The sequence below is a fragment of the Carcharodon carcharias genome, chromosome 12 (genome assembly GCF_017639515.1).
Source record: "Carcharodon carcharias isolate sCarCar2 chromosome 12, sCarCar2.pri, whole genome shotgun sequence".
Lineage (NCBI taxonomy): Eukaryota > Metazoa > Chordata > Chondrichthyes > Lamniformes > Lamnidae > Carcharodon > Carcharodon carcharias.
Window position 1 is genome coordinate 117,372,579 of NC_054478.1, and position 9,357 is coordinate 117,381,935.

The following is a 9,357-nucleotide window of genomic DNA, read 5'->3' on the forward strand; positions in this document are numbered from 1 at the left end:
GTTCCTGCTGCTGCTGTATTCCTGTGGCTGCTCCAGCTGCAGCTTTATTCCTGTGACTGTTCCTGCTGCTTCTGCTGTATTCCTGTGGCTGTTCCTGCTGATGCTGTATATTTGTGGCTGTTCCTGCTCCTGCTGTATTCCTGTGACTGTTCCTGCTGCTGTATTCCTGTGGCTGTTTTGACTGCAGCTGCTGCATATCTGTGGCTGTTCCTGTTACTGCTGTATACCTGTGACTGTTCCTGCTGCTTCTGCTGTATTCCTGTGGCTGTTCTTGCTGCTGTTGCATATATGTGTCTGTTTTTGCTACTGCTAAATTCCTGTGGCTGTTCCTGCTGCTGCTGTATTCCTGAGGCAGTTCCTCCTGCTGCTGTATACCTGTGGCTGTTCCATCTGATGTTGCATATCTCTGGCTGTTCCTGCTGCGGTTATATTCCGGTAGCTGTTCCACCTGTTGCTGTATTCCCTTGGCTGTTCCTCCTGCTGCTGTAATCCTCTGGCTCTTCCTGCTGCTGTATTCCTGTGGCTGTTCCTGCTGCTGCTGTATTCCTGTCACTGTTCCTGCTGCTTCTGTATTCCTGTTGCTGTTCCTGCTGCTGCTGCTGCATTCCTGTGTCTGTTCCTGCTTCTGCTGTATTCCTGTGCCTGTTCCTGCTGCTGCTGTATTCCTGTGGCTTTTCCTGCTGCTGCTGTATTCCTGTGGCTGTTCCTGGTGCTGCTGTATTCCTGTGGCTGTTCCTCTGATGCTACATATCTCTGGCTTTTCCTGCTGTGGTTATATTCCTGTAGCTGTTCCACCTGTTGCTGTATTCCCTTGGCTGTTCCTCCTGCTGCTGTAATCCCATGGCTCTTCCTGCTGCTGCTGCTGTATTCCTGTGGCTCTTCCTGCGGCTGCTGCATTTCTGTGGCTGTTCCTGCTGCTGCTGTATTCCTGTGGCTGTTCCTGCTGCTGCTGTATTCCTGTGGCTGCTCCAGCTGCAGCTGTATTCCTGTGGCTGTTCCTGCTGCTGCTGTATTCCTGTGGCTGTTCCTGCTGCTGCTGTATTTCTGTGGCTGCTCCTGCTGCTGCTGTATTTCTGTGCCTCTCCCTGCTGCTGTTGTGTTCCTGTGGCTGTTCCTGCTGCTGCTGCATATCTGTGGCTGTTCCTGATGCTGCTGTACTCCTATGACTATTCCTGCTGCTTTTGCTGTATTCCTGTAGCTGTTCCTGCTGCTGCTGCATATTTGTGGCTGTTCCTGGTACTGCTCTATTCCTGTAACTGTTCCTGCTGCTCTATTCCTGTGGCTGTTCCGACTGCTGCTGCTGCATATATGTGGCTGTTCCTGCTGCTGCAGTATTCCTGTGGCTGCTCCTGCTGCTACTGTATTCCTGTGGCTGTTCCTGCTTCTGCTGTATTCCTGTGGCTGATCCTGCTGCTGCTGTATTCCTGTGGCTCTTCCTGCTGCTGCTGTATTCCTATGGCTGTTCCTTCTGATGCTACATATCTCTGGCTGTTTCTGCTGCGGTTATATCCCTGTAGCTGTTCCACCTGTTGCTGCATTCCCTTGGTTGTTCCTCCTGCTGCTGTAGTCCCATGGCACTTCCTGTCGCTGCTACTGCTGTATACCTGTGGCTTTTGATGCTGCTGCTGCATTTCTGTGGCTGTTTTGGCAACGGCTAAATTCCTGTGACTGTTCCTGCTGCTGTAGTATTCCTGAGGCAGTTCCTCCTGCTGCTGTATTCCTGTGGCTGTTCCTGCTGCTGCTGTATTCCTGTCACTGCTCCTGCTGCTTCTGTATTCCTGTTGCTGTTCCTGCTGCTGCTGCTGCATTCCTGTGTCTGTTCCTGCTTCTGTTGTATTCCTGTGCCTGTTCCTGCTGCTGCTGTATTCCTGTGGCTTTTCCTGGTGCTGCTGTATTCCTGTGGCTGTTCCTGGTGCTGCTGTATTCCTGTGGCTGTTCCTCTGATGCTACATATCTCTGGCTTTTCCTGCTGTGGTTATATTCCTGTAGCTGTTCCACCTGTTGCTGTATTCCCTTGGCTGTTCCTCCTGCTGCTGTAATCCCGTGGCTCTTCCTGCTGCTGCTGCTGTATTCCTGTGGCTCTTCCTGCGGCTGCTGCATTTCTGTGGCTGTTCCTGCTGCTGCTGTATTCCTTGGCTGTTCCTGCTGCTGCTGTATTCCTGTGGCTGCTCCAGCTGCAGCTGTATTCCTGTGGCTGTTCCTGCTGCTGCTGTATTCCTGTGGCTGTTCCTGCTGCTGCTGTGTTTCTGTGGCTGCTCCTGCTGCTGCTGTATTTCTGTGCCTCTCCCTGCTGCTGTTGTGTTCCTGTGGCTGTTCCTGCTGCTGCTGCATATCTGTGGCTGTTCCTGATGCTGCTGTACTCCTATGACTATTCCTGCTGCTTTTGCTGTATTCCTGTAGCTGTTCCTGCTGCTGCTGCATATTTGTGGCTGTTCCTGGTACTGCTCTATTCCTGTAACTGTTCCTGCTGCTCTATTCCTGTGCCTGTTCCGACTGCTGCTGCTGCATATCTGTGGCTGTTCCTGCTGCTGCAGTATTCCTGTGGCTGCTCCTGCTGCTACTGTATTCCTGTGGCTGTTCCTGCTTCTGCTGTATTCCTGTGGCTGATCCTGCTGCTGCTGTATTCCTGTGGCTCTTCCTGCTGCTGCTGTATTCCTGTGGCTGTTCCTTCTGATGCTACATATCTCTGGCTGTTCCTGCTGCGGTTATATCCCTGTAGCTGTTCCACCTGTTGCTGCATTCCCTTGGTTGTTCCTCCTGCTGCTGTAATCCCATGGCACTTCCTGTCGCTGCTGCTGCTGTATTCCTGTGGCTGTTCTTGCTACTGCTGCATATATGTGTCTGTTTTTGCTACTGCTAAATTCCTGTGGCTGTTCCTGCTGCTGCTGTATTCCTGAGGCAGTTCCTCCTGCTGCTGTATTCCTGTGGCTGTTCCATCTGCTGCTACATATCTCTGGCTGTTCCTGCTGCGGTTATATTCCTGTAGCAGTTCCACCTGTTGCTGTATTCACTTGGCTGTTCCTCCTACTGCTGTAGTCCTCTGTCTCTTCCTGCTGCTGCTTCTGTATTCCTGTGGCTCTTCCTGCGGCTGCTGCATTTCTGTGGCTGTTCCCGCTGCTGCTGTATTCCTGTGGCTCTTCCTGCTGCTGCTGTATTCCTGTTGCTGTTCCTGCTGAAGATGCATATCTGTGGCTGTTCCTGCTACTGCTGTATACCTGTGGCTTTTGATGCTGCTGCTGCATTTCTGTGGCTGTTTTGGCAACGGCTAAATTCCTGTGGCTGTTCCTGCTGCTGCAGTATTCCTGAGGCAGTTCCTCCTGCTGCTGTATTCCTGTGGCTGTTCCTGCTGCTGCTGTATTCCTGTCACTGTTCCTGCTGCTTCTGTATTCCTGTTGCTGTTCCTGCTGCTGCTGCTGCATTCCTGTGTCTGTTCCTGCTGCTGCTGTATTCCTGTGCCTGTTCCTGCTGCTGCTGTATTCCTGTGGCTTTTCCTGGTGCTGCTGTATTCCTGTGGCTTTTCCTGGTGCTGCTGTATTCCTGTGGCTGTTCCTCTGATGCTACATATCTCTGGCTTTTCCTGCTGTGGTTATATTCCTGTAGCTGTTCCACCTGTTGCTGTATTCCCTTGGCTGTTCCTCCTGCTGCTGTAATCCCGTGGCTCTTCCTGCTGCTGCTGCTGTATTCCTGTGGCTCTTCCTGCGGCTGCTGCATTTCTGTGGCTGTTCCTGCTGCTGCTCTATTCCTGTGGCTGTTCCTGCTGCTGCTGTATTCCTGTGGCTGCTCCAGCTGCAGCTGTATTCCTGTGGCTGTTCCTGCTGCTGCTGTATTCCTGTGGCTGTTCCTGCTGCTGCTGTATTTCTGTGGCTGCTCCTGCTGCTGCTGTATTTCTGTGCCTCTCCCTGCTGCTGTTGTGTTCCTGTGGCTGTTCCTGCTGCTGCTGCATATCTGTGGCTGTTCCTGATGCTGCTGTACTCCTATGACTATTCCTGCTGCTTTTGCTGTATTCCTGTAGCTGTTCCTGCTGCTGCTGCATATTTGTGGCGGTTCCTGGTACTGCTCTATTCCTGTAACTGTTCCTGCTGCTCTATTCCTGTGGCTGTTCCGACTGCTGCTGCTGCATATCTGTGGCTGTTCCTGCTGCTGCAGTATTCCTGTGGCTGCTCCTGCTGCTACTGTATTCCTGTGGCTGTTCCTGCTTCTGCTGTATTCCTGTGACTGTTCCTACTGCTTCTGCTGTATTCCTGTGGCTGTTCATGCTGATGCTGCATATTTGTGGCTGTTCCTGCTCCTGCTGTATTCCTGTGACTGTTCCTGCTGCTTTATTCCTGTGGCTGTTCTGACTGCAGCTGCTGCCTATCTGTGGATGTTCCTGCTACTGCTGTATACCTGTGACTGTTCCTGCTGCTTCTGCTGTATTCCTGTGGCTGTTCTTGCTGCTGCTTCATATATGTGTCTGTTTTTGCTACTGCTAAATTCCTGTGGCTGTTCCTGCTGCTGCTGTATCCTGAGGCAGTTCCTCCTGCTGCTGTATTCCTGTGGCTGTTCCTGCTGCTGCTGTATTCCTGTGCCTGTTCCTGCTACTGCTGTATTCCTGAGGCTGTTTGTGCTGCTCTGAGATTCCTGTGGCTGTCACCAATGTTGTGGGATTTCCTGTGACTGTTCCTGCTCCTGCTATATTCTTGTCGCTGTTCCTGCTGCTGTATTCCTGCTGGTGTTCCTGCTGCTGTTGTATTCCTGTGGCTCTTCCTGCTGCTGCTGCATTCCTGTGGCTGTTCTTGTTGTTGTGGGATTTCCTGTGCCTATTCCTGCTGCTGTATTCATGTGCCTGTTCCTGCTGCTGCTGTATTCCTGTCACAGATCCTGCTGCTGCTGTGGCCTTCCTGTGGCTGTTCCTGCTGTTGCTGTAGTCATGTGACTGTTCCTGCTGTTGCTGTATTCCTGTCGCTGTTCCTGCTGCTGCTATATTCCTGTGGCTGTTCCTGCTGCTGCTGTATTCCTGTCACTGTTCCTGCTGCTGCTGTATTCCTGTGTCTGTTCGTACTGCTGTAGGATTATTGTCACCGTTCCTGCTGCTGCTGATCTCTTGCGGTTGTTCCTGCTTCTGTGGGATTTCCTCCTAGTCCTCCGCTGGAGCAAGAAGGCGGCTACCAACAATCACGCTGCTGCTGCCATTACATCCTGCCACTGTAGCGCGGGGTCTTGTAAAGCCTAGCAAGGCCTCAAGAGATTAGGAATGGGAGCTCGAGGAGAGCTAAGGGGAGAGGACGTCACTACAGCCCGACGGGAAGGATTTCCACTGTGCCGGTGGTGGGTGCCTGGGGGAGAGTAAAGACTGTTTCCACTGCTTAGTTGTATGCAGGGGGAGGAAGGAAGACCTAAGGAGGGAGGGCTGCAGGTGTTAGCACATCCCAAGTGCAATAGGCTAGCCTCATCCAGGGAGAAGAACCTTCATGATCATAATCTCTCCCATGCCAGTTAAGTCTATGCCCAGGCATATATTTGTCGCTGTTCCTGCTGCTGCTATAATCCTATGGCCATTCCTGCTGCTGCTGTATTCCTGTGGCCGTTCCTGCTGCTGCTGTATTCCTGTGGCTGCTCCTGCTGCTGCTGTATTTCTGTGGCTCTCCCTGGTGCTGTTGTGTTCCTGTGGCTGTTCCTGCTGCTGCTGCATACCAGTGGAGGTTCCTGCTACTGCTGTATACCTGTGACTCTTCCTGCTGCTTCTGCTGTATTCCTGCGGCTGTTCTTGCTGCTGCTGCATATATGTGTCTGTTTTTGCTACTGTTAAATTCCTGTGGCTGTTCCTGCTAGAGCTGTATCCTGAGGCAGTTACTCCTGCTGCTGTATTCCTGTGGCTGTTCCTGCTGCTGCTGTATTCCTGTGCCTGTTCCTGCTACTGCTGCATTCCAGAGGCTGTTTGTGCTGCTCTGGGATTCCTGTGACTGTCACCTATGTTGTGGGATTTCCTGTGACTGTTCCTGCTCCTGCTATGTTCTTGTCGCTGCTCCTGCTGCTGTATTCCTGCTGGTGTTCCTGCTGCTGCTGTATTCCTGTGGCTCTTCCTGCTGCTGCTGCATTCCTGTGGCTGTTCTTGTTGTTGTGGGATTTCCTGTGCCTATTCCTGCTGCTGTATTCGTGTGCCTGTTCCTGCTGCTGCTGTATTCCTTTCACAGTTCCTGCTGCTGCTGTGGCCTTCCTGTGGCTGTTCCTGCTGTTGCTGCAGTCCTGTGGCTGTTCCTGCTTTTGCTGTATTCCTGTCGCTGTTCCTGCTGCTGCTATATTCCTGTGGCTGCTCCTGCTGCTGCTGTATTCCTGTCACTGTTCCTGCTGCTGCTGTATTCCTGTGGCTGTTCGTACTGCTGTAGGATTAGTGTCACTATTCCTGCTGCTTCTGATCACTTGCGGTTGTTCCTGCTTCTGTGGGATTTCCTCCTAGTCCTCCGCTGGAGCAAGAAGACGGCTACCAACAATGCTGCTGCTGCTGCCATTACATCCTGCCACTGTAGCGCGGTATCTTGTAAAGCCTAGGAAGGCCTCAAGAGATTAGGAATGGGAGTTCGAGGAGAGCTAAGGGTAGAGGACGTAACTACAGCCCGACGGGAAGGATATCCACTGTGCCGGTGGTGGGTGCCTGGGGGAGAGTAAAGACTGTTTCCACTGCTTAGTTGTATGCAGGGGGAGGAAGGAAGACCTAAGGAGGGAGGGCTGCAGGTGTTAGCACATTCCAAGTGCAATTCGCTAGCCTCGTCCAGGGAGAAGCACCTAAATGATCATGATCTGTCCGATGCCAGTTAAGTCTATGCCCAGGCATCTATTTGTCGCTGTTCCTGCTGCTGCTATAATCCTATGGCCATTCCTGCTGCGGCTGTATTCCTGTGGCTGTTCCTGCTGCTGCTGTATTCCTGTGGCTGCTCCTGCTGCTGCTGTATTCCTGTGCCTGTTCCTGCTACAGCTGTATTCCTGTGGCTGTTGCTGCTGCTGCTGTATTTCTGTGGCTCTCCCTGCTGCTGTTGCGTTCCTGTGGCTGTTCCTGCTACTGCTGTATACCTGTGACTATTCCTGCTGCTTCTGCTGTATTCCTGTAGCTGTTCATGCTGCTGCTGCATACCTGTGGCTGTTCCTGGTATTGCTGTATTCCTGTAACCTCTCTTGCTGCTCTATTCCTGTGGCTGTTCTGATTGCTGCTGTTGCATACCTTTGGCTGTTCATGGTGCTGCTGAATTCCTGTGGCTGTTCCTGCTGCTGCTGTATTCCTGTGGCAGTTCCTCCTGCTGCTGCATTCCTGTGGCTGTTCCTGCTGCTGCTGTATTTCTGTGCCTCTCCCTGCTGCTTTTGTTTTCCTGTGGCTGTTCCTGCTGCTGCTGCATATCTGTGGCTGTTCCTGATGCTGCTGTACTCCTATGACTATTCCTGCTGCTTTTGCTGTATTCCTGTAGCTGTTCCTGCTGCTGCTGCATATTTGTGGCTGTTCCTGGTACTGCTGTATTCCTGTCACTGTTCCTGCTGCTCTATTCCTGTGGCTGTTCCGACTGATGCTGCTGAATTCCTGTGGCTGTTCCTGCTACTGCTGTATTCCTGTGGCAGTTCCTCCTGCTGCTGTATTCCTGTCGCTGTTCCTGCTGCTGCTGCATATCTGTGGCTATTCCTACTGCCACTGCATTCCTGTGGCTGTTCCTGCTGCTGCTGCTTCCTGTGGCTATTCCTGCTGCTGCTGTATTCCTGTGGCTTTTCCTGCTGCTGCTGCTGTATTCCTGTGGCTGTTCCTGCTGCTGCTGCATATCTGTGGCTGTTTCTGTCGCTGTGTGATTTCTGTCGCTGTTCCTGCTGCTGCTATATTCCTGTTGCTGTTCCCGCTGCTGCTGTATTCCCTTGGGAATTCCTGCTGCTGTTGTAATCCTGCTGCTTTTCCTGCTGCTGCTATATTCCTGTGGCTGTTCCTGCTGCTGCTGTATTCCTGTGGCTGTTCCTGCTGCTGTTGTATTCCTGTGGCTTTTCTTGGTGCAGTTATATTCCTGTGGCTGTACCTGCTGCTGCTGCTGTATTCCTTTTTTTGTTCCTGCTGCTGCTGTATTCCTTTGGCAGTTCCTTCTGATGCTGCATATCACTGGTTGTTCCTGCTGCGGCTATATTCCTGTAGCTGTTCCACGTGTTGATGTATTCCCTTGGCTGTTCCTGCTGCTGCTGTAATCCTGTGGCTCTTCCTGCTGCTGCTGCTGTATTCTTGTGGCTCTTCCTGCTGCGGCTGCATATCTGTGGCTGTTCCTGCTGCTGCTGTATTCCTGTGGCTGTTCCTGCTGCTGCTGTATTTCTGTGGCTATTCCTGCTGCTGCTTTACTTCTTTGGCGCTCCATGCTGCTGTTGTATTCCTGTGGCTGTTCCTGCTGCTGCTGCATATCTGTGGCTGTTCCTGCTACTGCTGTATACCTGTGACTGTTCCTGCTGCTTCTGCTGTATTCCTGTGGCTGTTCCTGCTGATGCTGCATATTTGTGGCTGTTCCTGCTCCTGCTGTATTCCTGTGACTGTTCCTGCTGCTGTATTCCTGTGGCTGTTCTGACTGCAGCTGCTGCATATCTGTGGATGTTCCTGCTACTTCTGTATACCTGTGACTGTTCCTGCTGCTTCTGCTGTATTCCTGTGGCTGTTCTTGCTGCTGCTTCATATATGTGGCTGTTTTTGCTACTGCTAAATTCCTGTGGCTGTTCCTGCTGCTGCTCTATCCTGAGGCAGTTCCTCCTGCTGCTGTATTCCTGTGGCTGTTCCTGCTGCTGCTGTATTCCTGTGCCTGTTCCTGCTACTGCTTTATTCCTGAGGCTGTTTGTGCTGCTCTGGGATTCCTGTGGCTGTCACCAATGTTGTGTGATTTCCTGTGACTGTTCCTGCTCCTGCTATATTCTTGTTTCTGTTCCTGCTGCTGTATTCCTGCTGGTGTTCCTGCTGCTGTTGTATTCCTGTGGCTCTTCCTGCTGCTGCTGCATTCCTGTGGCTGTTCTTGTTGTTGTGGGATTTCCTGTGCCTATTCCTGCTGCTGTATTCATGTGCCTGTTCCTGCTGTTGCTGTATTCCTTTCACAGTTCCTGCTGCTGCTGTGGCCTTCCTATGGCTCTTCCTGCTGTTGCTGTAGTCATGTGACTGTTCCTGCTGTTGCTGTATTCCTGTTGCTGTTCCTGCTGCTGCTATATTCCTGCGGCTGTTCCTGCTGCTGCTGTATTCCTGCGGCTGTTCCTGCTTCTGCTGTATTCCTGTGGCAGTTCCTCCTGCTGCTGTATTCCTGTGGCTGTTCCTGCTGCTGGGCATCTGTGTCTCTTTCTGCTTCTGCTATATTCCTTTGGCTGTTCCTGCTGGTGCTGTTTTCCTGT

The 9,357-nt window shown here is 52.1% G+C and overlaps 1 pseudogene; it reads right to left on the reverse strand.

Annotated features, from left to right (window-relative positions):
• Nucleotides 1-5,348: 5,348 nt before the first annotated feature.
• On the reverse strand, nt 5,349-5,483 carry LOC121285387 (annotated as a pseudogene).
• Nucleotides 5,484-9,357: the final 3,874 nt, after the last annotated feature.